Raw genomic sequence first — 26682 nt, forward strand, 5'->3', positions numbered from 1 at the left:
CTGTAATTCTGCACCAAGGCTGAATTTCGGGAAAGAGACTTCAGATACAGTATTAGGGGACCACTAAGGTCTATATAAAAGAGACTTCAGATACAGTATTAGGGGACCACTAAGGTCTATATAAAAGAGACTTCAGATACAGTATTAGGGGACCACTAAGGTCTATATAAAAGCATCAAAGAGCCATGTCATGGGACCTTTAAAGACTCTATGTGTCCATTGTTTATTTCTAAAGAAACACGACAATGTATAAAAGGCTCCATTACCTTGTAACTCACATTATGTATCCATAGCAGACATTTTTAAAAAAATAGGCTAACGATTGTGTCATAACCAAGTGACTTACTGTCACACAGTAGAGGAATTACCGTATAGTACAGGACAAGCTCGCCAGGCAGTTTCGATTACGTTAGCTGTTTAGGTTTAATTACTAATGTTAACTAGCATGTTAGTAATCAATAATTAGCCTGTGCCCATGTTATCTCCTTACATATACCTACACTCTCCGTCTCTGTAAGATTGGGAATGATTGAGATTTCTCTTGGCACAGATACCAGAAAACGTACAACTTTCGAACACGTTGCTCCGTCACATTTACGTTGTCTCTGTCAGTTGGAGGCGCGCAGTAAAGCAAGAGATCACCGGAAAAGTGCTTCTAATAGCCTTCACTGGTCTCCGTCCAGAGCAAGCGGGATCTGTTGGTCCATTTTATATATGTCAATGATACTCGCGTGGTGGTCCGGCGACTTGCGTTGCTGTCTTCTTGAACAGGGGTGGCGCTAATGAGGAAAGGCTACCGACTTTGCTATTTCTTCGGACTTGAAGAAGAAAAAAGGTAAACAATGGCAGAACTGGCAGCAGCATTGACGTCAATGTTTTGATTTGATTCGATGACCTGCTTTGTCGCATCTAGCCTTTCATTCACCATAAAAGAACTCATCTTAACCCAGTAAGCTTACAAGAGAGACTTGCAGTCACTCTGTGAGTCCTGGCATCCGGTTGCCCTCAAACTCGTCCGTGCTTCCTGTTTCCGCTTTGTCGCGCACTGCTGAAAAAATAGAGTGGTGCACAACCTCCGGCGTGACTCTGTCTGACGCACCCACTGCTAGCCTTCCTTAGCACAGATCCTGGACGTAACCGGCTCCAACTAGCCTACTGCTCCCAATAATTGCCAAAATAATGCCAACAGTTTCCTATTTACATGTTGTGATATGTATAGTCACAGCATGTACAAATAACAAGGTCACATGAGACACAGCCATCTTCTAACCGTAGACAAACTAGGAACTATATTCTCAGAAGGCGAAGCTCTCTGCGAAGCTCTCTGCGAAGCTCTCTGCGAAGCTCTCTGCTCCTCACCACGGGGCTTCTCAGGTGCCGCAATCATCAATTGTTTAGTTAACAAGATACCATAACTCTGATTAATTTATTTTAACGTTATAAAGGTTGAGGCTTTTGGAAACAGCCTTTTCAGTATAAGAACAAGAGTCACCTGACTGGCATTTACTGGGACTGGTGTTACAAATCAAGGCAATCAATTTATGGCCAATCCAAGGATAGCCTAACACCAAAAACATGTGCATATTATTAAAATAAATCAGCAGGAGAAAAGGTCAAATACAAAAAAATCTTCAAAGTACACAAGTAATCCACAAAATTAAAATCTTTATCCACACAAGTAATTCCTCAACTCAAAATGACAAGGTCAGATAAGCAATGCAAAATGAATTAAAACATCTTTCAAAATATATTTATAAAATGTGATGTTAAAAAATAGCAGCTTTACGTTTTTGTGCTGATTTAGCTTGGATAAATGCTGGAGAATAGGGATTTATTACATATGATAACATAATGTATATTGTAAGAGTTGATTTTGTTTATTCAATTGATATGTGAAACTACAATGCTTACAAATAGGGATATTTCTTTGCCCTTGATCCAACAAGGAAGTGGTTGTAAAGGGCATCGTAAATGATAAAATCCAAAATTTAAAAAGCTTCTGTGATGCCAAAAATAATAATGTTTCTTGATTATTGACCTACAGAAGAAAAAAACAGAAAGAAAGCAACAGTAAGAAATTTCAGCTCTATATGTGCTGCATGAATAAAGACCGACAGGAATTCCTAGCAAAAAGAGCCTATGGCTATCAAACAGGTGCACAATTTCTCCTGGTGATTTACACATTTTATCAGCAATGTTATCAATAACTTATGACTGGACATAGCAGGCTCAAATTAGTTTTAAGAGTTTTCAGGCTAGAAGTTATTTACCTGCTTCCATTGTGCTAATTTGGCTAGGATAAATGCTACATAAAATGAATTAATTCATATAAATATGAAGAGTTCATCCTGTTTATTCAGCAGAAATGTATAACTCCAGTGATCACAGAGAGGGATGTTCCAATTTAGTTATTTAGTAAATTATACGATCCAAAGATTAAACGGTTTCTGTGATACCAAAAAACGCTTCATAAAGTTGACATTTCTCTTTCTCTTTCCTTTCTCTTAGATTAATTTAAGAGATTATTAACCTTTGAAAGCTGCCTACACATGATCAGAGGTACAACCGCGAGGACGCGGATCAGAGACAAAGGGCAGTGCAGGTATTTGTGATTTTTGCAAAAGGTGGTTGTGCCTTCAAAGATCACGCACTTTGAGAGCAGTGGTTAGCGGCAATTTCATGCGGTGCACCATGCCAATGCGTAGTGTTTCCTCTAGGTTGTGTCTCATAATAGAAAAACATAAGCACAGCCATGTGGGGTGGTTTTACCTTAAATCATGTGTAAGCTGCTTTAAATTAGAACTACACTACTATCGCATGACTCCAGCATCACCACCATTAAGCTGAGGGTAGCGTATAATGTCCCTGACAACCTCTGTAGTCTCATTTATCCACTTATTAGCAATAGCCTTTTTTAAAGTGCCCATATTATGAAAAAACACTTTTCTAGGATTCAGGGTGTTATTTTGTGTCTCTGGTGCTTCCACACGCTTACAACCTTTGAAAAATCCATCCATGCTGTTTTGAGTGAGATATGGTTTCTGAATGTGTCCTGCTTTCAGTCTCCGGGTGAGCTGTTCAAAAGCTGCATGGCTTTCTACATCACTAGCCAAAACGAGGGGCCCAGGGGGCTAACCGTTAGCATGCTAGCTCGTGCTCAATGGCAAAACACTGCTACAACACACACAAATTCAACTACTTCCATGTCCCTGTTCTGCAGGTATTCCACACAAAGTTGGAAGTGCTTCCCGTTTAGAAGAAGTCTCCCAGCTAATCCTGCCTTGTACAGGCCAAAGTTGGAGAAACAGCTAGCTAGCTGATGTAATCCTTACCCAGCTACTGCGCGTAATGCGACTGACAACAAAGATCTTACAGAAGTTGAGAGGTCTCACTCTGTAGCTAAAACAGAGACCTGACACAGGGTGAAAAGAGGAGCTGCAGCAATGCGCAGTACAACAAAAAATTATGGTGTTTTTGGAAAATTAAACCATGTAAACTATTTAAACTATTCTGATACAATCTCAAATTACAATTATGAATTAGAAAATTTGCATAATATGGCCACTTTAAGACACAACATTCATGAGTGGGGTATTTACTGATGTGTTTTATGTGCTAGGAAAAAACTTGAAGATCTCTTAAGCTTATGTTAACTAAATGCCTACGGGCATCTAACCAAAAAGCCCTTTGAAAAAAAAAAACATTGATTTCATAACAAGGAAACCGGGAAGAGTGCAAAAACACTAACTTATTTCTGGGTTTTAGGACTCAGCACTCAGAACAAAGTCAGTATATTATACTGCAGCTCAATATTTTTAGTTGGGAAATAGCACGTTCTTTGTGTTGATTTGAGATTGAGATGATGTGTATTCATGTGTTCATTATTCAACATTTTTTAACTTCAGTGATTACAGAGAAGGATTCCCCAATTATGTTTTCTGTTTATTTGTTTGTCCTTGCCCTTGACCCAATGGGGCCAAAAACATATACATTGTAAATAATACAATCCAAAGATTAAAAAAAAAATTGTGATGACAAACAAACAAAACATAAAGTTGATCTTTTCCTTTCAATGTAAATTATAAATATATGTAAATGTATGTAAGATATTATTAACCTTTGAAAGTAAAAGAAAGATAAGGCTTAAAAAGAAAGTCGATACAGATCCTGGGTATACAATGAACTTAGTGTGAGTGGAATTTGGAGCGGTTTGTAGCATTAGATATTAATAAACTGCAAATAAAACGAATTGGCCGCACAGTTAAGGTTTAGAAATCTTTTTTTTGCTGCCAAGCTGATGAATGAACCTGGTTTGTGGATAAACCACAGCACCATGATGCAGGTTAACATTTTATATGATCTGTAGTCTTCATAACTGTTGGGACATAAAACACAAACACAAAGCAACAGACATCAACATATGATGAAGGAAAGAGAGATATAAAAAGAGGGATAAACTTTTTGTCTTATTGATTTCTTCTACCCCAATATGTAATGGTCAAAGTTTACATTCTGGTAAACAAAGACAACTTTGAGCTTTTACAATGGAAAGATGGCCACTACGGTTCAGTGCCTCAGAATGCAGTCAAGCCCTGCTCCTTTTGCGAGATACAGTATATGTTGGGAAGAATGAGTAAGGTCTGGGGAAGGTTGTTGTTAATGTTAAGGTCTTCTATCTTCCGTATGAAGGTTTTGAGTAGTGGTACTACAGCTACCAGGTCCTGGTGTTTGATGTCAAGTATAAGACTGATGGGGTTAAAGTCATTAATTATCCCTCTAGAGACCATGCGCAAGTTTTTCGTTAACAACTATCAGTGCCGGCCTATGACAAAGACAACTACCCTGTCAAAGACAATCGAAGTGGAGCAAACGTGGGACACCAGCTTTTCAATCACAGCAGTTGTCAAGACTAGCATCATTGCCCAAATCCCCTTAACCTTGTCCACAACAATTAAGTTAAGCCGGGGGAAACGACCCTCTAGTTCACCAAGGGGACCAATTATATCGAGTCAACCACCCACACTGTTTCGGTTAAGGTCAATGTCCCACCAAACCACTCCTGCAGTGTCATTATGGTGGCATATAAGTACGGACAGACATCCCATACACTGCACCTCAAACGCACCTACATACATGGGGGTGGTCATGGACATCCATCTTTGGGACCTACAAAGGTCCAAATGGGAAAAGTCGGGTGTGGGTGGATCGCTGTGAACTTGTACCTGATCCCAAGCCCTGTCCTTGAAAGAAAAATAGAGGCTGTATGAGATAAGGCACCTGATATATTGTATGTCCATAACACTGTAATGAAAAGATAAAAATAAACTTTCTTTTGTTTTATATTCCAACATATTTTATGAGACAATAAAAGTACTTGTCATTTCAATTTTTTTTCAGTTTCTTAACATATTATTTGTCAAGTAAAAAATAAAATCCATGAGAAAATGTAATCATTGTTACAAAAATAAACTTACAAAGCAAACTAATCAGTATGATGGTTAAAGACAAGAACAGCAGCATGGAAATGGTATAAAAAAACAATTACAGATAAATAAGCCAACACTTCATTTATTACTTCAATGTTGTTGAAAAAATGAAATCCAGATATAAGAAAACTAAGAAAGAAAGGTATACGTTATGAAGCCCTCTTGGTAAAATTAATTTTTTCCCCTGTACACATGGGTCCAAAATACACACAGGTGCACCTATATACAGGACCTATAGACATTTATTATTGTTATGTAGAGATGTTGCATTGATGGGGCTGCTGTAGTCAGGCTCTAAGGGTTTGGTGCCTTGCTCATGTGCACCGCAGCAGTGCCCAGGTCAACAGGCATCTCTCCAGCTACCAGTCCACATTCCATTTCTGGTTACTTAGCGGGACTCAAACTGGCCACCCTTGGCTCCAAAGCCAAGTCCTTACAGACGGGAGCTACTACTGGCCAATTTAAGAGATGAAAAGTGTTTAGCGTCTTGGTACATTCAGTGAAGTGTAAAAACCAGGAAAGTCACATAATAAGAATACAGGAATTTTGATTAATGCAGTGCAGTTGTCCTTGGTGTTTAAGTAAATAATATCTTAAAGGTTGGAGTGTGACAATTAATATTTCTTTCTTTTGTTGTACTATTTTAAGCAGGTAATTAAACGTTTTGTAGAAAAAATCATACAAGACACAAAGTAATATTCCAGGCAGATTATTTTTATGTTTTTAAACATGACTGGAAGGCAGATATGAACGGTGTATATCCCTTCTTTTCTAAAAAGACTAAAGCAACAAGCAACACAGAAGAAACACACACACACTACAGGTCCAAAATCCTAAAATTGCTTTTGTGGTGGGATTAAAATTGTGGGGGCACGACTAACAGTGATGCCGTTCCACAACAGCGAAGGCTTGATCCCCTTCACAGTGCGTAAAGCTCTTCCTCCTCATGCTTCAGTAACCAAAAGCTGCTGTGTATTGTCTTCATTCACACTTACTTTGATTCACAAGACCGTTATGGACTAACAGTGTACAAAAACATAATCTATGAAGTTGTTATTGTTTTCTGTTGCTGATGATAGGTTTGTTTACATCAGTAAACCAGTCAAATGGCTTGTATGTTTTATTGAAGGCCCAGGGTCCAGGACCCCCGATTCACCACTGTATTTATAATAATCATTCAAGAATCAGAAAAATGCTTCCTCATACATGCACACATTGTAACAAAGTTTTTTTTATGTCACCTATATACTATACTATGAAACTATAACATGAAAACACAAGCTTTACTGTCTGAACCGAGACCGCACTACATGTCTTCTCTTTTATTAGTCAAAAACACAGTCAATGGAAACTTCTCACAGCATTTCACCACTTCTGTTTTCCCCTTCACAATAAAAGCTCTATGGCTTAACTTCCTCTTATCATTAAACAGAGGTAACAATACAAGTCCTTACACATATAAATAATTTAATTGCAAGCCTACATTAATTTGTATTAAAACAAACAAAAACTCATCATTGTATTTTTACTATAACTGCAATATTTGTTTGTTTATAGTACGTTCTAAAAATTACCTCCGGACTTAACAGAGAAAATATAAAGCTCAATAGAGAAAAGTCCTTTAACATATTGGGCCCCTATTTTAACGATCTGAAACGCGCAAAATTATAGAACGCGTAAAACGCATAAAGTAGCTTTGTGGGCGGATCTTGGGCGCTGTTGCTATTACACCGGCGGGATAAATGAGTCTTGCGCCGACGCAAATCTAAAATGGGTTGGTCTGAAGTAGCTAGGTGTGGTTTGGGCGTAACGTGCAATAAACCAATCAGAGCATCATCTCACATTCCCTTTAAGAGCAGGCGGCTTGTTCCATGGCGGATTGCTATTACGAGGGGGATTTGCCTGGCGACGCCAGCGGAGCTGTCCGGGATGCGCAAAGTAATAAATGCCCGTCTTGACCGGGGTGGCGATGTTGCTGCGGCCTTTCGGGCGCATCTCCTCAAGTCTGGAGAGGATTGCTGCAGCCATGGAGCGTGGGCCTCCAAACGCACCACCTGCTCCTGTTGTGCCTTCCCTCCTCCCCCCACTCCATCTCCATCTCCGTCCACCCGCTCCACCAGGACCGCATCGCGCATTACTCCGGGACCAGATCCCGCCCGTAGTTCAACATCCGTCCTCTAAGTCCTCTAATATTTCCACATTTATTTCATCAACACATCCATGATTCATGGAAATGTTGTGTAAATTACAACAAGCCACAAAGAATGCTACCAACTTTTTAAGGACTGTACTGTAAAGTGCCTCCTGATCTATCCAAACACCTAGGCGCATTTTCAGTAATATTTTCCTTGTAATTATGTATGGTTTTCAAAAATGGGAACTGCTGCGTCCGTTTAGATGAGGAAAGTGTATGCGCGTTGTGCACACGCTACATTATGGCCAAGCATACGCCCCTAAAATAGCATCTGAATAACGGCTACTGACTTTAGGGCTAAGCGCCACTGACTTTAGACCAGGTTTTTCCTGGTCAGTGGCGAGAATTGTTTTCTGAAACTGCAAAATAGCACCAATAACGTTTGCGCCTGAACACGCCTCCTCTTTTGCTGAACCGCCCGGAAGCGCAAATACATTCCCTAATTTACCGACGTCGTCTGTGGAGGGAAAAGTTCGGCTGTGCGTCGGGTGCAAAATAGGAATGATACATGCCGGTTGTACAAAGGCAATTGCGCTGGGGTGCAAGATAGGGCCCATTATGTTCTCTGTTCTTTGTGGTGAAAAGTTAATAATTTTTCAGTGTTCTGCTGAAATCATTGCATATGTCATCTCAGGGAAGCTTTCTTAACTCCTCCTTCACCACTCCTAAAACCTACCCCGTTGCCCAGCCAATTATAACTAGAATTTGTATAGTACATTTATCATTTTCATCAATATTTAATATTGATTATGTCGGATATCTTAAGATAAAATTTTTCTTTCAGGGACAAGGTTTGGAATTGGGTAGAGGTTCACAGCGATTAACAACAGAGTGGACTTCTCCAACATTGACGCCTTTGTAGGTCCCAGTGATGGACACCTGTGTCATCTGCCCATTGCTGTAGGTGCGGCTGGCGAGCTGTGTAGGGGATGTCTGCCTTATACTTATATCCCACCATACGGACACTGCAGGAGTGGTTTGGTGGGACAGTTTGCTCCACAGAGACCGAGTAGGTTTTCGACTCCACCACAGTGGTTCCACTGGAGAATTGCTTTGTTGTTTCAACACTGAGCGCAATACCTGCAGAGCCGATGAATGGGATTTGGGCGGTGATGCTACTACTGACCCCAGTCGTGATGGCAGTGCTGGTGTCCCACCTTTTCTCCTCCGTGTAGGTTTTGAGAGCTCAAGTCTTTTCACAACTGGGCGCTGCAATCATCGTTGGATATGAAGGAGTTGGTCATGGTCTCTGGAGGATGCTGGAAGACTTTAACATTAGTGTTGTAATTGACATTGGAAATGCGCCGCTGCTTATTGCTTTGTTGATGGTCAGGACTTGGTAGCTCTTGTACCAATACTCATCACCTTTCAGGGAAGGAAGAAGGCCTCGTGTTTAACATGCACCTTCCCAAGGCCATATTTGTTCTTCCCAACATAAATGTCTCCGCATGTGGAGACTGCATTGTGAGGCACTGAACCCCAGGAGCCATCCTTCCATTCTAAAACATCAAAGTTGTCTTTGTTTACCAGGAACTCAAATGAGCTGGCACGATGCTCTTTCCCTGACAAAGGTAGTGGCAGTAATGACCCATGTTGGGGTTGTAGAAGCCAGATGAGCACCTGTATTTGCAGACATAGTCGGTGCGACCGGCATATCCATTGTATATTGAAACGGCACCAGATGGGAGAGAGCCAGACGAGGTCTGCCATTTCAGGTTGGAGTCACCAAACACGAAGGAGGAAGATTGACCCAGCCCCTGTTCTCAAATTCAGCAGGGGGCGGAAGAGCCAACAAAGATCCGTTCGTGGTAATTTGAGGAATCCTGTTCCCTAGATCTGGGTTCAGAATTGGAACTGTATACAAAGAAAGGGGGAAGACAAGAACAGTCATATCACAGTCATAGTAGTATGGATTTGATTGGAGAAAGAAGCAGAGTCCCAGATTATTCTTTACTGTGGTTAAAATGTCTTATAAAGACTGAGGTTCATTGTCATGTAACTTATCAGGAGAGTTTACAATATTCATCCACAAGAAGGAAAGTCAGTAGGACTTTACCAGTTAACTTCTTATCCTCAAGTTTACAGCAATCAACCCTTTTGAAATGAAGAATGATATACAATTATGTTTTAGAGAACAAGAAAATCTAGATAACTGGTATGTCAGCCTTTGTAAAATTGATTAAAGAAGACATAGAGTCTGATATTAAAGCTGGCGACAACTATAATGTTACAAAAAAGCCATTCAATACAAAACCTTATTGGAATAAAGAGTTAAAAGAATTGTGGCAATCTATGCGAAAGCAGAAAATATGTTTCTGAAGTGTTTAAATAATATAGAAAGGAAGAAACTATTAGAAACCTTTAAGAATAGTCAGAATAGGTTTGATAAAAGATACAGATTCTACAAAAGATGTTATCAAAGAGGACTGGTATTAAACCTGAAGAGAATCCAAACGTCTGACCCTAAGAGATTTTGATCAGAAATAAATAAACTAGGGCCATGGCGTGAGTTGGAAAATACCCATGGAAGTGCTGGGGAATAATGGTAGTCTAGTGACTGGGCTGTCTGATATAATCAATAGGTGGGAGAAAGATTTCAAAGGTCTTTCCTCTAGTGAGATGTTTGACTTTGATGGGAGGTACTACGAGGACTTATGTCAGAGGAAAAATGTAATAGAGGGATATATTTTAAAGGGGAATATTGGATAAATAAGGATCTTAATAATAGTCTTACAAAAGAGCAGTTCAAATGGCTATTAATAAAGCTAAATTGGGAAAAGCGACGGGGTTGAAAATATCCCAAATGAAATACTAAAAATCACCCAAACTATTTGATATTTTGTGTGATTTATTTAAGGGATGCTTTAAATCTGGCAAAATACCATCTATGTGGCTTAAATCAATTATTAATCCGATACCAAAATGAGAATCCAAGGGTGCCTTTAAATTATAGAGGGATTAGTTTAATGAGCACAGTTTATAATCTGTATTCTACAATACTTAATGAGAGGCTCATGTTGTATTTAGAGAAAGAAAAGCTCCTTGTGGAAGAACAAAATGTGTTCTGTAAATCAAGATCATGTTTAGATCACATTTTGTATTGTCTACAATTATAACTAAAGCAATAAGCGAAAATAAGCCAAAATATTCGTTGCTTTATCAATTTTCATAAAGCTTTTGATATGATCAATAGGGATCTGTTAGCATATAAACTTATAGAGTACGGGGTAAATGGAAATTTTTATGGGCACTGAAGTCTGTTTATCATAAGACTATAGCATGTGTAAGATTGAATGAACTCCATACAAACTGGTTCCCAACATCATTAGGGGTAAAACAGGGTGATGTTTTTTCCCCACATTATTTGCAATTCATATAAATGATTTGGCAAAGGAAATTAAAGCACTGAATTGTGGGATAAGATGTGGAAATGAAATGATAAGTATTCTTTTGTACGCGGATGACATAGTATTACTGTCACCCTCTGAAGATAATATGCAGCTTCTTCTCTTTCCTATGATTGGTGTAATAAATGGAGACTGTTTATCAATAGAAAGGAAACAGAAATAATTCACTTTAGAAAACCTTTAACTACTGCGAGCACTTATGAGTTTAAAATTGGGTCACACAAGTTGAACATTACAGATTCATATAAATATCTAGGTTTCTATATGGATGAACATATGAATTTCAGAAAAGGTGTTAAGGTTCTTGCTGATTCAGCACGAGAGCTTTGGGAGGAATCATTGGTAAAAGCAAGAATCTGAAAGACATAAGTTTTCAAACTTATTCTAAATTGTTTCAAGCTTGTGTGTGACCTATACTTGATTATATTGTGGGTGTTAGAGGACTTAGGAATATATCTAATTGTTAATTAGTGCAAAATAGTGCAATAAGATACTTTCTGGATGTGCATAAATATACCGACATTGGCGATAGTGGGAGACATGGGATGGGAATCATGTGAGGCTCGCTGGAAGATATGTATGGCCCAGTTATGGAATCGTCTATTAGATATGGACGCAAATATGACGAGGAAAATATTTTTCTGGGATAAACACATTCTTGATCCTTGGTCTAACGATATACCAAATTGTTGTTTGGTGAGTTGTTTTTAAATAATGAAAAGCTGAATATTGGTTTGTTTAAAAATCTGTGTTTAAAAAAAAAAAAAAAGCGGCCAAAAAGGGAAAATTTTTTTTTTGTGATGATTTTTTTAAAACCAGAATATGGCACAGAGAATTATGTTGTATATAATTTGACAAAAAGGGCAAAGATCTTTATGTGCTCAAGTGAGATCTGGGGTTTTGCCTTTGACTATTGAAACAGGACGATATGTTAATTTAGAAGAGAAAAAACGGATCTGTCCCATGTGTTGTTTGAATGATATAGAAAATGAGTTCCATTTTGTTTTATACTGTCCTTTTATTGTGAACAGCGTGATTTTTTGTTTGTAAGATAAAAGCAGAGATTGATTTGGTAAATATGGATGATGCTCAAAGACTGAGATGGCTGTTCACATATGAAACATATAAATTAGCCAGTTATCTTGAGAAAGCTTGGTAGAAGAGGAAAAAAGCTCTTTATTGAGATTAACTGTAAATGAGGATTTGTATATAATGTATGTAATGTGTGTGTGTGTGTGTATATATATATATATATATATATATATATATATATATATATATATATATATATATATATATATATATATATATATATATAAGTAAGTTTGTGGTGTCTTGTAAAATGTGGGATGGGCCAAAATGTTTGGCATGACACAGAAATAAAATATAACTAACTAACTAAAATTAAACAGGGAAAAACAAGATTCAGGGCAATGTATCAAAATGTTTACATTAAAATGAGAAATAGAAGCAGTAAATCACAAGTCTCAAAGTAAATTCCAAATCAAAAAAAATTGCTAAATCATAAAGCACATAGTTTCACTTCCACTTGGCTCTGAACTTGACTAAGTTAATCATTGTAAGAGTTGTATTGTCTCTATCAGATCCAATAAATAACTCTTTATTTCCAACTTTTTATCCATTACGGATAGTTAACACGTGTCCTTTTCTTTCAGCTTTTCTAGCAATAGGATCTCTCCAAAACCTGCAGGAAACACAACAAGTTACACCTTGTTAGATCACAGACTAAAGATGGAGAGTAGTTCTATTTCATCCCCGCTGACGGTGAAGGCAGCATCTGTGCCCCCGCCCCGGTATTAAGTTGTTTTTTCCTTTGCTGGATATAACCTTCGTTGTTGTTTTTCCAGCGGTTTAGTAACCGCAATACGTCCGGTATATTCGCGCAGCTATCCCTATCGCACGCAAATGTGACTTCATGGGAGCGGCCGTAACTTTTATACTCGCGCGCTGGTGGTCGTGACATACTAGTTGCAGTCTTCGCTTGAACAGAGGTGGCACTCATGAAGAAAGGCTACCGACTTTGCTATTTCTAACGGACTAAAAGAAGAAGAAAAAGGTAAACAATGGCAGAACTGGCAGCAGCATTGACGTCAATGTTTTGATTTGATTCAATGACCTGCTTTGTCGCATCTAGCCTTTAATTCGCCATAAAAGAACTAATCTTAACCCAGTAAGCTTACAAGAGAGACTTGCAGTCACTCTGAGAGTCCTGGGATCCGCGTTGCCCTCAAACTCGTCCATGATTCCTGTTTCCGCTTTCGTTAACCGCTGAAAAAAGAATAGAGTGGTGCACAACCTCCGCCGGACTCTGTCTGACCACCCGCGTACCGTTGCGCTTAGCACAGATCCTGGAGGTAACCGGCTCCAACTAACCTACTGCTCCCAATAATTGACAAAATAATGCCAACATTTTCCTATTTACATGTTGTGATTTGTATATCACAGCATGTACAAATAACAAGGTCACATGAGACACAGCCATCTTCTAACCATATAAACTGGGAACTATATTCTCAGAAGGCGAAGCACTGCTACTTGGGCAGAGAGATTAGCGCAACACCTGAAAAGCACCGTTGTTACTCTCTGCTCTTCACTGCGCGGGCTTCTCAGGTGCTGCGAGCAAATCACTCGTCTGCTACCGCTAACCCGGCACTGCTACTTGACGGAGTGATTTGCTCGCAGCACCTGAGAAGCCTGGCTGTGTCTCATGTGACCTTGTTATTTAAAACATTTCACAAAATATATTTATAAAATGTGATGTTAAAATCAAATAGCAGCTTCATGTTTTTGTGCTGATTAAGCTTGTATAAATGCTGGGGAAAACACACATACATAATGTATATCGGAAGAGTTTATTTTGTTTATTCAATTGATATGTGAAACTACAATGCTTACAAATAGGGATATTTCTTTGCCCTTGATCCAACAAGGAAATGGTTGTAAAGGGGCATCGTGAATGATAAAATCCAAAAAGCTTCTGTGACGCCAAAACACAATAATGTTTCGTGATTAGAAGAAAACAGAAAGAAAAGAAAGTAACAGTAAGAAAGTTCAGCTCTATATGTGCTGCATGAATAAAGACTGACAGGAATTCCTAGCAAAAGAGCCTATGGCTATCAAACAGGTGCACAATTTCTCCTGGTGATTTACACATTTTATTAGCAATGTTATCAATAATATAGCCGGCTCTAATTAGTTTTAAGAGTTTTCAGGCTAGAAGTTATTTACCTGCTTCGGGTTGTGCTAATTTGGCTAGGATAAATGCTACAGAAAATGAATTAATTCATATACGAATATGAAGAGTTTATCCGGTTTATTCAGCAGGAATGTATAACTCCAGTGATCACAGAGAAGGATGTTCCAATTTAGTTCTTTTTCTGTCTTGCTTTTGATCCAACTTGGCCTTGAACTTGATATAGTATATCGTAAATTATACCATCCAAAGATTAAAAGGTTTCTGTGATACCAAACAAACATGTCATAAAGTTGACATTTCTCTTTATTTCTTTTCTCTTAGATTAATTTAAGAGATTATTAACCTTTGAAAGCATAAAGATAAGGCTTTAACAGAAATGAAACAGCTCTGTTCTTTTATTGCATAGATGCAGCTTGTTTTCTGCTAAAAAGATACGGTACAACCGCCAGGAAGGGCGCAGATCAGAGACAAAGGCCAGTGCAGGTATTTGTGGTTTTTGCAAAAGGTGGTTGCACCTTCAAAGATCAGCGCCAACAAGTTAAAACTTGTGATAATTTGAACTTTGAGAGCAGTGGTTAGCGGTAATTACGCGGTGCGCCATGCCAATACGTAAGTGCTTCCTCCAGGTTGTGTCTTGTAATGGCAAAATTACATTTAAGCATGATTCTTTTATATGTTTAACTTATTTCTGTTTTAGTTTCTCTCACAAAGTCTGGAACATAATGTGAGCACTGTTTGTCTGAACCGATAAAAGTACAAGGTCACAGTAAACTATCTCTATGTGCAGATTCAGTTTTCCCATGTAACCGGGGGCTGAAAGTTGTACAGGGGAGGAGGCAAAATGGCTCCGAGATGTCTCCTGTGTTTTAGATTGTCTTTATGTGTATCAGATATCCTGTGAGATATGAAGAGTCATGATAAGCCAAGTTATGTGCTGTCACTCTGAAGATGTATTTAAGCTCAGTGTTCCTGTTCACTCGTTGAAGAGACATTTTCCACACTGAGCTGTCGTGCCCTTTGTGAAACCTGTGTTACTCCTACATTCTTGCAAGTTTATAATAAAATACAAAAACCTAACTTGGTTTAGTTTGCAAATGTCTTTATTTTGTTTCACAATTCTAACTTTCTAAAATTCACTCCTGCTGCAAACAGAAACTTCCACAACAGTCTCATAATAGAAAAGCAATAGCACAGCCATGCGGAGTGTTTTTACCTTGAATCATGTGTAGGCTGCTTTAAGCTATAAATTATAACTACAGCACTATCGCATGACTCCAACATCACCACCATTAAGCTGACGATGGCGTTTAATGTCCTTGACAGCCTCTGAGGTATCATTTATCCACTTGTTAGCAACTGTCTTTTTAAGACACGTAAAAAAGCTTCACCATTCTCGAGGGGTATTTACTGATGTGTTTTATGTCGTATGAAAAAAAAACGGAAAATCTCTTAAGCTTGTGTTAACTAAATGCCTACGGGCATCTAACCAAAAAGCCATTTGAAAAAAAACATTGATTTCATAACAAGGAAACTGGAAGTGCAGAAATACTAACTTATTTCTGGGTTTTAGGACTCATTCCCTACAGCACTCAGAACAAAGTCAGTATATTATACTGCAGTTCAATATTTTAAGTTGGGAAATAGCACGTTCTTTGTGTTGATTTGAGATTGAGATGATGTGTATTCATGTGTTTATTATTCAACATGTTTTACCTTCAGTGATTACAGAGAAGGATGTCCCAATTATGTTTTCTGTTTATTTGTTTGCCCTTACCCTTGACCCAATGGGGCAAAACATGCATTGTAAATAATACAATCCAAAGATAAAAAAGCATTGTGATGCCAAACAAACAGAACAGGACATAAAGTTGTTCTTGTCCTTTCACGTGTAAATTATAAATATATGTAAATATAAATTCAAGAGATTATTAACCTTTGAAGGTAAAAAGAAAGATAAGTCTTAAAAGGAAAGTCAATACAGATCCTGGGTATACAATAAACTTAGTGTGAGTGGAATTTGTAACAGTTTGTAGCATTGGATATTAATAAACTGCAAATAAAACGAATTTGCCGCACAATTAAGGTTTCGAAATCTTATTTTTGCTGCCAAGCTAATGAATGAACCTGGTTTGCCGATAAACCACAGCACCATGATGCAGGTTAACATTTTAAATAATCTGTAGTCTTCATAACTGTTGGGACATAAAACACAAACACAACGCAACAGACAACAACATATGATGAAGGAAAGAGAGATATAAAAGAGGGATAAACTTTTTGTCTTATTGATTTCTTCTACCCCAATATTTAATGGTCAAAGTCAAAGCCCAGATGAAGTGAGAGTGTATTTGTTTTGATTACGCAATAAGGCAACTATATCTGCCTGGATACGTTGGAATGTTTCATAAATCTGATGGTGAGTAATTCTTAGATACATTTCATCCACTTTTTATAGTAGGTTAGAAGTAGAAAGTTAATTTATGCAAGAAATGTACCGCCACTAACCTAATAAAAAGCAATCATTGCAATATTACTTATAATTTGAATTTTCTCAGATGCGTAAACAGATAAGTCAATAATTCTCATCTTCCGCATTACAAAGTCTTGTCTTTAAAACAAACACTGCCTTTTTAGCCGTCTCAGTGGCTCAAGATATGATAAGATATGTTCTGATATTTTCACCAAGTCTGGATTTGTTTGTATGCGTTTCAAACTGGGGATAAGTAAACACTATTTTGTTCTGTGTTTCATTTGCAGATGACGCTGCCAGTGTTGCTGCTGTTAGCCCTGCCTGTTATTTACACTGAAGGTAAACTAAAACTTCCCACGTTGCTGTTACTTTGTCCTCATTTATGTATTACTTTAAATGGGATGAGGATAGAAATTGCTTTTACACAAAATGTAGAGAGCAAAAATATGTGTATGAAAATAGGAGGAAAGAGGAATTCACTTTATTATTGTTAGATAACATATTTGAATTATTTATTAAAACTTATTTAACTTGCTAGTATTACAGCTGTACCTTTTTGGTTTTGAGAGACAATTTACGGAAATCACCTCTTTGGAGCTGAGACATCCAAATAGTTCAGGCTGTCCTGACCTGTTCATATACTTACGAAAGTAATACACTGTAATTAGTATGTACCTTATTCCTCATATTTATTACTGTAAGCCCCACATTGACATTTAAAACATACTATAGACTTTTTTTAGGTTACATTTGTCTTCACAAGCTACTGTAGTTTAGCCTGGATGCCAGCCGAACTTAGCCCCGCCCACAACATTCAAGGTCGGGAAGTTCACATTCTGACTAGAATCTGAGTATGACCACGTCAGGTTAACTGTAGTTAGCTAATGACATTTTCCTCAGTAAGACTATTAGTAGTTAGCTTGACATGCTAACCATTGCAACTCATGTCTGAGCAAGGGGTTGAGGCAGACTAGGTAGACTATGTAAATTAAGCCAAAACATCTTGATCAACCCCTGGTGGCTGGCTGCATTACATGTCATAAATCCAGCTCCCTTCATGTTAGCTTCAATGTGGGACATTGACCAAACTAAAAAGTCAAAGTACACGTTAAATACATTTTTCATAAAGATGGTTTCTGTCATTTTAAGTCTGATCACGCTGATGTTTGTTTAGTTGTTCATTGTTCTGATAAGTTTAGGTTTTGTTTAGATATGTGATGCTATAAAAAGGGTGAAACATCATGATAGACAGCTGTGATTGACACTCAATTGGTCAGGAAGCTGTATGAACAGGACTTCGATACCACAGCTCTACTGCCTGATCACTACTGGCAAAATCTGGCTCCAAGATTACAAGATGGCAGCACCCTTATCCAGAATATTTTGGCTTCACTTTTGTACAGTGGAAGGATTTGTAAGTGATTTAAAAACTATTTTGAGGTAAACTATTTGCATTTTTGCTCTCCATTGGCCAGTTTTTGTTTTGCCCTATAGCCTTTATTACAATTTTAGCTGATACATATTATGGATACATCATTTGATTACTGATGTCATGTGGTTTATACTTTTACTATTTATACTATTTTTCCTTTCTTTTATACAGTCCTGCTAAACCCAAGTCTGGAGGACAGAGTTCCTAAGATCACTGCTAACGGATCAACAAATCAAGCTCTTCCAACTCCTCCAGATATTGAGGACAAGCTGGACCGGGTGTCCTCAATCAAGTTTGATAAAACCAACCTGGAATGGCAGATCTTTAATGGCTCTCTTCCCAATGGAGCTGTGTTCATCAACAACCAATATGTTGGACGCTTCGACTATGTCTGCCAATTCTTTGGCCAGGCTGGTTTCTACAACCATGGCATGGGTCCTTACTGCTACTACACCTTTAAAGGGAAAGAGTATGTTAGCTCTTTACTTTGGCCATTTGAGATCCTGGTAAACAAAGACAACTTTGAGTTAATGGAATGGAAAGATGGCTACTCCGGTTCAGTTCCTCAGAATGCTGTTGAGACCTGCTCTGGTTGCAATATATATGTTGGAAAGAACGAGTATGGTCTTGGGAAGGTTGTTGTTAAAGATAAGGTCTTCTACCTTCCGTATGATGGGGATGAGTATTGGTACTACAGCTATCAGGTCCTGAGCATTAGCAAAGATATATACAGCGAGGACATGTCTGATGTCAAGTATAAGACTGATGGTGTTAAAGTCATTGATTATCCTCCAGAGACCATGCGCAAGTCTTTCATCACCAACTATGAGTGTCAGTCAGTCACAGCGACAGCTACCGTCTCAAAGACAATCCAAGTGGAGCAAACGTGGGACACCAGCTTTTCAATCACAGTGGGAGTCAAGACTAGCATCACTGCCCAAATCCCCTCAATCCTGTCCACAGGTATTGAGTTTAGTGTGGAAAAAAAACTCCAGTTTACAGAGGGGACCACTTATACCGAATCCACCACCAGCACTGTTTCTGTTGAGGTCAATGTCCCACCAAACCACTCCTGCCGTGTCACTTTGGTGGGATATAAGTACGGAGCAGACATCCCTTACACTGCACGCCTCAAGCGCACCTACAACAATGGGGGAATCTCATGGACATCCATCTCTGGAAACCACAGCAGCTCCAAAATGGGAGAAGTCCGGGGGTGGTGGATCCCTGTGAACCTGTACCTGATCCCACTCCCTGTCCCTGAGAGAAGAATGGAAAAGGTTCTATGTTATACAGTACCTGACATATTGTGGCTACCCTTAAAGGTACAATATGTAACATTTCTGCTTTAAAATGTCTAAAAATGACCATACCTATGTTATATATTTTTATGAGTTGTGTTCTTACACTATCCTAAATGTTTCCACCAAATGTCAAACCCAGAGAAATCTGTTATTTTATTTTCAGACACGGCACGTTTCCTTTAGTCGCCCGGCCAGTGGCGTCATATAACCTTTCACCCTCCAGTTACTCTAACTCCGTCAGAACACCAGCACCAAGATGATACGTTCAGGAGTAATTGTAAACCATACAATGTCACAAGAAAAAAATACTTGTAACCGTAATAATGCTTTTTTTTTGCCATACAGCATCATTTTGTGATTAATTACATCCCACTTTTTATCACAGTAATACAACAGAGACCTTATCTATTTTGAAAGTTCAATATCGATACCAGCTTGACGTTACTACACAATGTGCTAACGTTGATGCTAAAGCTTTGTGGGTAAAATTGAGGTTACAACATTGTTCAACACGCTAATAGTTATTTTAGTATGACTGTTTCAACCACAGCTAACAGGACTGAGCTAACCCAACGAATAACTTCACTAGTAACGTTAACGTTAGCTGTATAGATAGACGATTAATCTAATGCTAATTTAGCCAAAGTAGCACACCCGGTCTGTCTGCCTCACTCCGGGCGCAGAGAGACTCAGTCGGGATGACAGCTGACAACAGCCCTGAGACATAAAGCTAGCTAGTTACCGTTAGCCCCCAGTCAGCTATCAGACAGCTACTTCCATATGCAACCCCGGCCAGAACTTATCTCCAGTGCCTGGTGCTTATGGCACGCTTAACGGCAGTTTAATTAAACGCGGGGAAACAGACAATATCAGACCCAGCACCGAGTTACAACAGCGCGATCCATAGCGGTAGCTAGCTACATCTCCGGACGCTACCGTGTATGTGCCGAAAATCTCCTCCCTGCCGATTCCTCCCCCTTCGCGTTTAGCTGTCTTTACGGTTAGCTAAATTAACCCGACAAAAGGTGGGTTAAGCACCAAAACGTAAAGTTAAGATTACTGAAAAGTGAAGGGGAGATAATTCCGGCAACAACAGGTATCGACGACCTGGCTTCGCGTCGCGAGATTTTCCCCGATAATCCCCACCCACACCCGTCTTCTCAGCCTCGTTTAGTAGCTTGCGCGTTACAACAAACCCCGTCCGCCCCAGTGTTGAAACCATCCAAAAGGTGACATTGATATGTGAAATATTTTGTGTTTTAGCTGCTGGCTACTGTTAGCTTGCTGGCTCACTAGCTAACTGGTCAGCTACAAATAAAAATCTAATCAAGAAAAACGTAACTATGTTGGGAAACTGCAGCTATTTTATTAGAATAACATGAATAAACTTGAATGGGTAAACTCGTCCCGTGAACTGATGCATTCTAACTGGCAGTGAAGGTGTTTAACACTAAAAATTCCCATAATTCCACCGCAACTTCACAACGTCATCAAAAGTCCAGTTTTAACGGTCCATTGTTTTGGTTGAGAGACCCCTAGCGGCAGAAAGTTACATATTGTACGTTTAACATTGTAATGAAAAGCTTAACAATAAACTTGCTTTTATTAGAAATTAGCATTTAATCATTGTGTTAAATTTTAATTAAAAATTTTTGTTAAAAATTTTAATGAAATAATGTTTAACCTGTTTAAAAAAAATTTCCATTTTTATTTTTGAAAAATTTTTTTAAATTAATTTTTTATTTTTTTTTTAAAATAAAAATTTTTATTCATTTTTTTCGTTTCTTTGTTGAATAGCTGGGATGTGCTTTTGTCTGTGTGAACTGTAACCTCCATGGCTTCTGAGATTGTTTGTACCCTGCCTTTGCCCAGTAGGCACGTTCATCCATTTATTGCCACCACAGACTGGTGGAACATCTGCAGCATCCTGTTACAGACACTGAAGCCTTGAAGCCTCTGCAGGAAGTGTGCCGACTCTTGCCTTTCTTGTAAGATAAGCATATGTTTTATAATTTGTGCATATTTTTGACCATGTCATGAGTTATAGCATAAGGGATCATTCTGACACCACATGTGAACCTTAGTGGTATAAAGGAGCTTAATACTTGACCACCGTTTCTGTAAGGTGGAAATGCTGTTATCAGTACAATATTTATATTCACAGTCAGCAGAGGGCAGCAACAGACTGAGAAATGAAGGTTGACATTTGACCAAGCAAGGTTTTGGACACAACTGTTGCATTGAATCTATTCACTGACATTTAAAATAGATAGGACATTTAAAGTATATATATGTGTATATGTATGTATGTATATGTATGTATGTAAGCATACATATTGTCTTTAACGTTTTTATTGTCATAGGTTATATTTCAGTTTTGTATAAATGCACATTTTAAAGACCGAAACAAAAATCAATTAATGAATCAATCAAGATGGTTTAATGGAAAACATTGTTTTTCACTTTCACCTGCAATGCAAGTGTTTTTGAAATATTTTTTTATTGGCAGTGTTGAATGTGAATGAATGAATTAAAACCGTTAAACTACAACTAAAAACTAGAAAATAACAATCACATAAATAGCTAATTGTAATAATAAGAGTTCATGTTAGAAATGTTTTATTAGTAAGTGGTCCTTTGGGTTATTGATTCATTGTAGCAGTTTTAATGATATTGCACCAAAACAATACATCACACAATGCTTTTTATAGGAGTTATGTTTTAATTAAAAAATATATATAAAATCATGGGCCTGTCATGTTGCAGGTAACAGAGTGAGAGTTACAGGACGCTCTGTTCTTCCAGTGAAATGGTTTCATCCAGCAGTTTTACTGCAGCTCTCACTGGCACTTAACCATAGATAAATAAAATATAGACTCCCATCTTTCTCGCATGCTATCTATATCTCCCTGTCTTTTCTCTCTCTCTCTCTCTCTCTCTCTCTCTCTCTCTCTCTCTCTCTCTCTCACGCTCGCTCTCTCTCTCTCTCTATTTCTCTTCCTCTTCCTCTTTCGCTCTCTCTCTCTCTTTCTCTTCCTCTTTTGCTCTCTCTCTCTCTGGCTCTACCACATTATTTCTGCTTTAATCTGCTTCATATAATATAACATGGTTCCTTTATTAGCATCTTGTGAATGCATCTAAGCAGGATAAAGAAGAAGTAAGCAATAATAATATAAAATGCGGAATTCATTTACTCAAGTACACATTCAAGGTACCTGTACTTTACTTGAATGTTTCCATTTTTTGGTACTTTATTGGTTTATTCCTCTACAACAGAGGTAAATATTATACTTTTTACTCCACTACATTTGTCTGACAGCTTTACTTTTCAGATGATTTTTTTTCCTCCCCTTCCTGTCCATTGAAATCCAGTTATCCCCAGATGTGCTGATGTTGAATGTTTGAGATGAACTGGAGGATGAAGTGTTCCTTTATGTGAACACCATGAAAGACTTTTTAGAGATACGTGCTTCTCATAGGGACGTTACAAACATATGATGATTTTATAGAAGATGATATATTGCTGTAGATTAAACTACCCAATAGTATATAAAAGAGGGTTAAAAATGAGCACAACTTTAAACATCTATAGCAGTAAAATACAACATGCACATTAATGCAGCAGGAATATTAATCCAGAAACATCTGATATAATAGGAAAACTCTGACAGGGAACATTCTACTGCAAAATCAGTACTTTTCTTTTAAGTACTTTATACATTTTGCTGATAGTAAAGGAAGTAAAGGATCTGAATTAGCTTCCACCAATGCAACCCCAAAGTCTCTCTTTTGATATAATGAAACTGCAACCACAGTCAGTCAACTAAACTCCTTCTGATCAGTTGAAAAGGCTTTTGAAAGTTGGTCAAATGCCACAGAAATCTGAGATGCAATAACAAACACAGATAAATCAGGGATAAATGTCCTGAAAAAAGGTGACAGCAAGGCGGCATCACAGCAGCAGATTTTGCATACAGATAGAAGGTCAGAGGGAGTGGGTGGCGTGAGATTTAAGGCGAGCCTGCACTTTGCTGTGCCCTTGAAGGTCCCCTCAGGTTTCATTTCAGCTGAGTGAGCTGTTCCATTTTAGGGTGTTTGGATAGATGGCTGCCTCCGCTCAGGGATGACAGCGATCAGGCAAACAGCTCATTAAAAGACAGCTGAACTACCCGGCCGTGGCTGTTTTATTAGATACTGACAGTAACGAGGTTGCCGTTGCCTGAAGCCACTATTCTCTAAGGTGAGTTATTATCTGTCACTCACACACAGACATGAAGACATCAGCATATGGATAATGTGCTACATGTTTTGTATATTTGCATACATGCTCCAATATGTTGAAAACATGTACCACTTTTACATTTTAAATACCAGTACTAGAAATACCAGTACCATTGTAAAATATTCTCTATATAGTTTTTAAAACATTTCAAATATTGTTTATGTACACAACAAACTAACTTATTTACCCCAAACTATGATCTTTTCCTAAACCATAACGATGCCCTGCACGTTGAAAAATGATGCCAAAGGGTCCTGACCAAGCATCTGTTTGTGACAAGTTAGGAATGAAAATGTTTTGGCTCAGAGTATAATTACATTAGGTTGGTGAACAAAACTTCGTCTTCAACAGTGATTTCTGAAGAATCACTTCCAAATGTGCAAATGTTTTTAACTTTATTAGCATTATATACGTTTCTACTGTTTAGTTTTTTGCGGATGCTTCTGATTCTTCTTCTCCGCCTCCGGGAAAACAAGGCCGCATTGCATTGTGGTGTACGGGAGTAAAATGTAGGGTACATCGTATATACACTCAAATTAGCTGTGCATTGTGGGTACAATATAGCGGACTATAGAGTGAACAAAATTAACCGCGGGGGATATTTGATCCCCACTACAAGATGGCGAACACACTATATAGTGCAGTATATCCGTGACAGGGGAGCGATTTCGAACACTGCTGATGTTTCCTGCAGTGGAGAGCTGAATCGGTTCCAGCGAGGTGAGGTGCGGGTTGCATTTGTGGTCGGTGTGGCGCCCAGCTGAGCACACAGGACAATAAGCGCTCATTGCCATATCAGAGGAGCCAAACTGCCGTGTTCACCATGAAAAATGCATGGGCTTTATCTTTGAGTACATTTGCATTTCAGAGCTTCATCTTACCTGGCATCTCACGACAGCATGACGGCATTTGCCTCTCTCTGTGGCTGTGTGTGCACACCTGGTAACTGTAACTGTAATTCATTAAGTGCCATTAGTCCTATTATAGTGATGTAAAGATGCACCTTTCCATTTTTTTATTTTCTGTTTTTGTTCCACACACAGCTCTGGATTGGTTAAAAGGTAATTTTACATGGCCTCTGTCCCGTCACCATAACATGGGGAATATCTGGGTAAGATTGAACTTGACGTGGTTGACTTCCGGAGATCAAGGCTTAACCCTTGTGTTGTCCTCGGGTCAAAAAGGTTTTTTTCAACCAAACTGCCCTAAAATAATGTCTGGAACTCATACAACGTTCTTCACCAGTAAAATAAATGATTACTTTCATTGAATATTGGTTGTTTTATTCAATTTACAGCATTTGAAGATTACTGATCTTAGCCATTAGTCAGACTAATTTATAATTTCTGCTTTTTTAGCTCAAAGATTAAGGTATAATGTCATATACATTAGGTGTATTGACCATGAATTTAAAAAAAAAACTTTGAAACAAGTTCATGGTCAACAGAAAGACAACACAAGGGTTAATTAAAACTCTGTGCGAAGTAATCTGCCAAATGAGTGTCTATAATGCAGAGAAAGTTAACAAAATACCCAATGTTAAGCAAATCTGGTTAAAGCTATTTATAAAGACCATTACTCTGAAAGTCTAGCTAGCATCCTCTTGCTGCTCCTTGGTCACAGTTGTAAGTAATAGGAAGTCTGGGGTTTTTGCTCCACCCGCTCCATCAGATTATGTCTACCTCTAAATTAACTCTGCCTGGACTTTACTTTAATCTCAGTGTTGTGAAATGTCTCCTTTGCTGCTACCTCTCCCTGTCAGGCCTTCCTGTGTCCTCCGTGCTCATGATAGTAATGAATGCCGACCTGCTGTCCCCCCTCCAGGCCCCGATCTGCCCACTCTTTCTATGCGTGCCCTCTGATTCATCTGCTCCCTGTCACACATGTTTATGTCACTGGCTATGCTAATATCCTTAACAATATGCTAATAGCGGGCCAATGAATATTCATTAATTTATTGGAATATATTCAGGATGACAGTGGGGGAGCTGAGACTTCGATGTCAATGGAGGAAAGGTTCCACTAAACTTTTGTGACTGCTCTGTCTAAACTTCCTGACAGGATGACTCACCAGGTGACCTGAGGAAGCTAATGAAGGTTGCTGGTTTGATTTTCCCAGAGGCTGAGCACACTGAGCTGGTGGGTTAGGAAGAACATTTTGGGCCTTTTAAAATGATACAAAGTCAATTCAAGACCCCTCATTAAAGGTTACATACTTACAGTGTTGAAGCAACACTAGAGAGCTCTTCCCGCCGGTCCCCCTACAGGTTGTCTCATTGGATCTACAGCTCGAGCGCAGCGATCTGGCAAACTTGCATAATGTAATGTAACGGACAATTCCACTTCCAACGGGGGAAGACTGGAGACGGGAAAAAGTTCTCTAGTGTTGCTTTGTAACGTAACTTGATTTCTTTCTGTTACTTTTGGATTACCTCAATACCAAATGTGCAAATAAAGACAAGAGAACATAAATAAATGGGATAACTTTTATTTAAAGGTCCCATGACATGCTGCTTTTTGGATGGTTTTATATAGGCCTAAGTGGTCTCCTAATACTGTATCTGAAGTCTCTTTTATATAGACCTTAGTGGTCCCCTAATACTGTATCTGAAGTCTCTTTTATATAGACCTTAGTGGTCCCCTAATACTGTATCTGAAGTCTCTTTTATATAGACCTTAGTGGTCCCCTAATACTGTATCTGAAGTCTCTTTTATATAGACCTTAGTGGTCCCCTAATACTGTATCTGAAGTCTCTTTTATATAGACCTTAGTGGTCCCCTAATACTGTATCTGAAGTATCTTTCCTGAAATTCAGCCTTGGTGCAGAATTACAGCCACTAGAGCCAGTCCCACAATGAGCTTTCCTTAGGATGTGCCATTTCTGTGTCT

General features: G+C 38.6%; 3 pseudogenes; 2 read left to right on the top strand and 1 right to left on the bottom strand.

The window, feature by feature from the left end:
* The first annotated feature begins 4494 nt into the window (after positions 1-4494).
* LOC120561079 lies at positions 4495-5245 on the top strand (annotated as a pseudogene).
* Positions 5246-8460: 3215 nt separating this feature from the next.
* Positions 8461-13349, bottom strand: LOC120561080 (annotated as a pseudogene).
* A 3323-nt stretch (positions 13350-16672) lies between these two features.
* LOC120560071 lies at positions 16673-19641 on the top strand (annotated as a pseudogene).
* The last annotated feature ends 7041 nt before the right edge of the window (positions 19642-26682 follow it).

Source organism: Perca fluviatilis, chromosome 6 (assembly GCF_010015445.1).
Source record: "Perca fluviatilis chromosome 6, GENO_Pfluv_1.0, whole genome shotgun sequence".
Classification (NCBI taxonomy): Eukaryota; Metazoa; Chordata; class Actinopteri; order Perciformes; family Percidae; genus Perca; species Perca fluviatilis.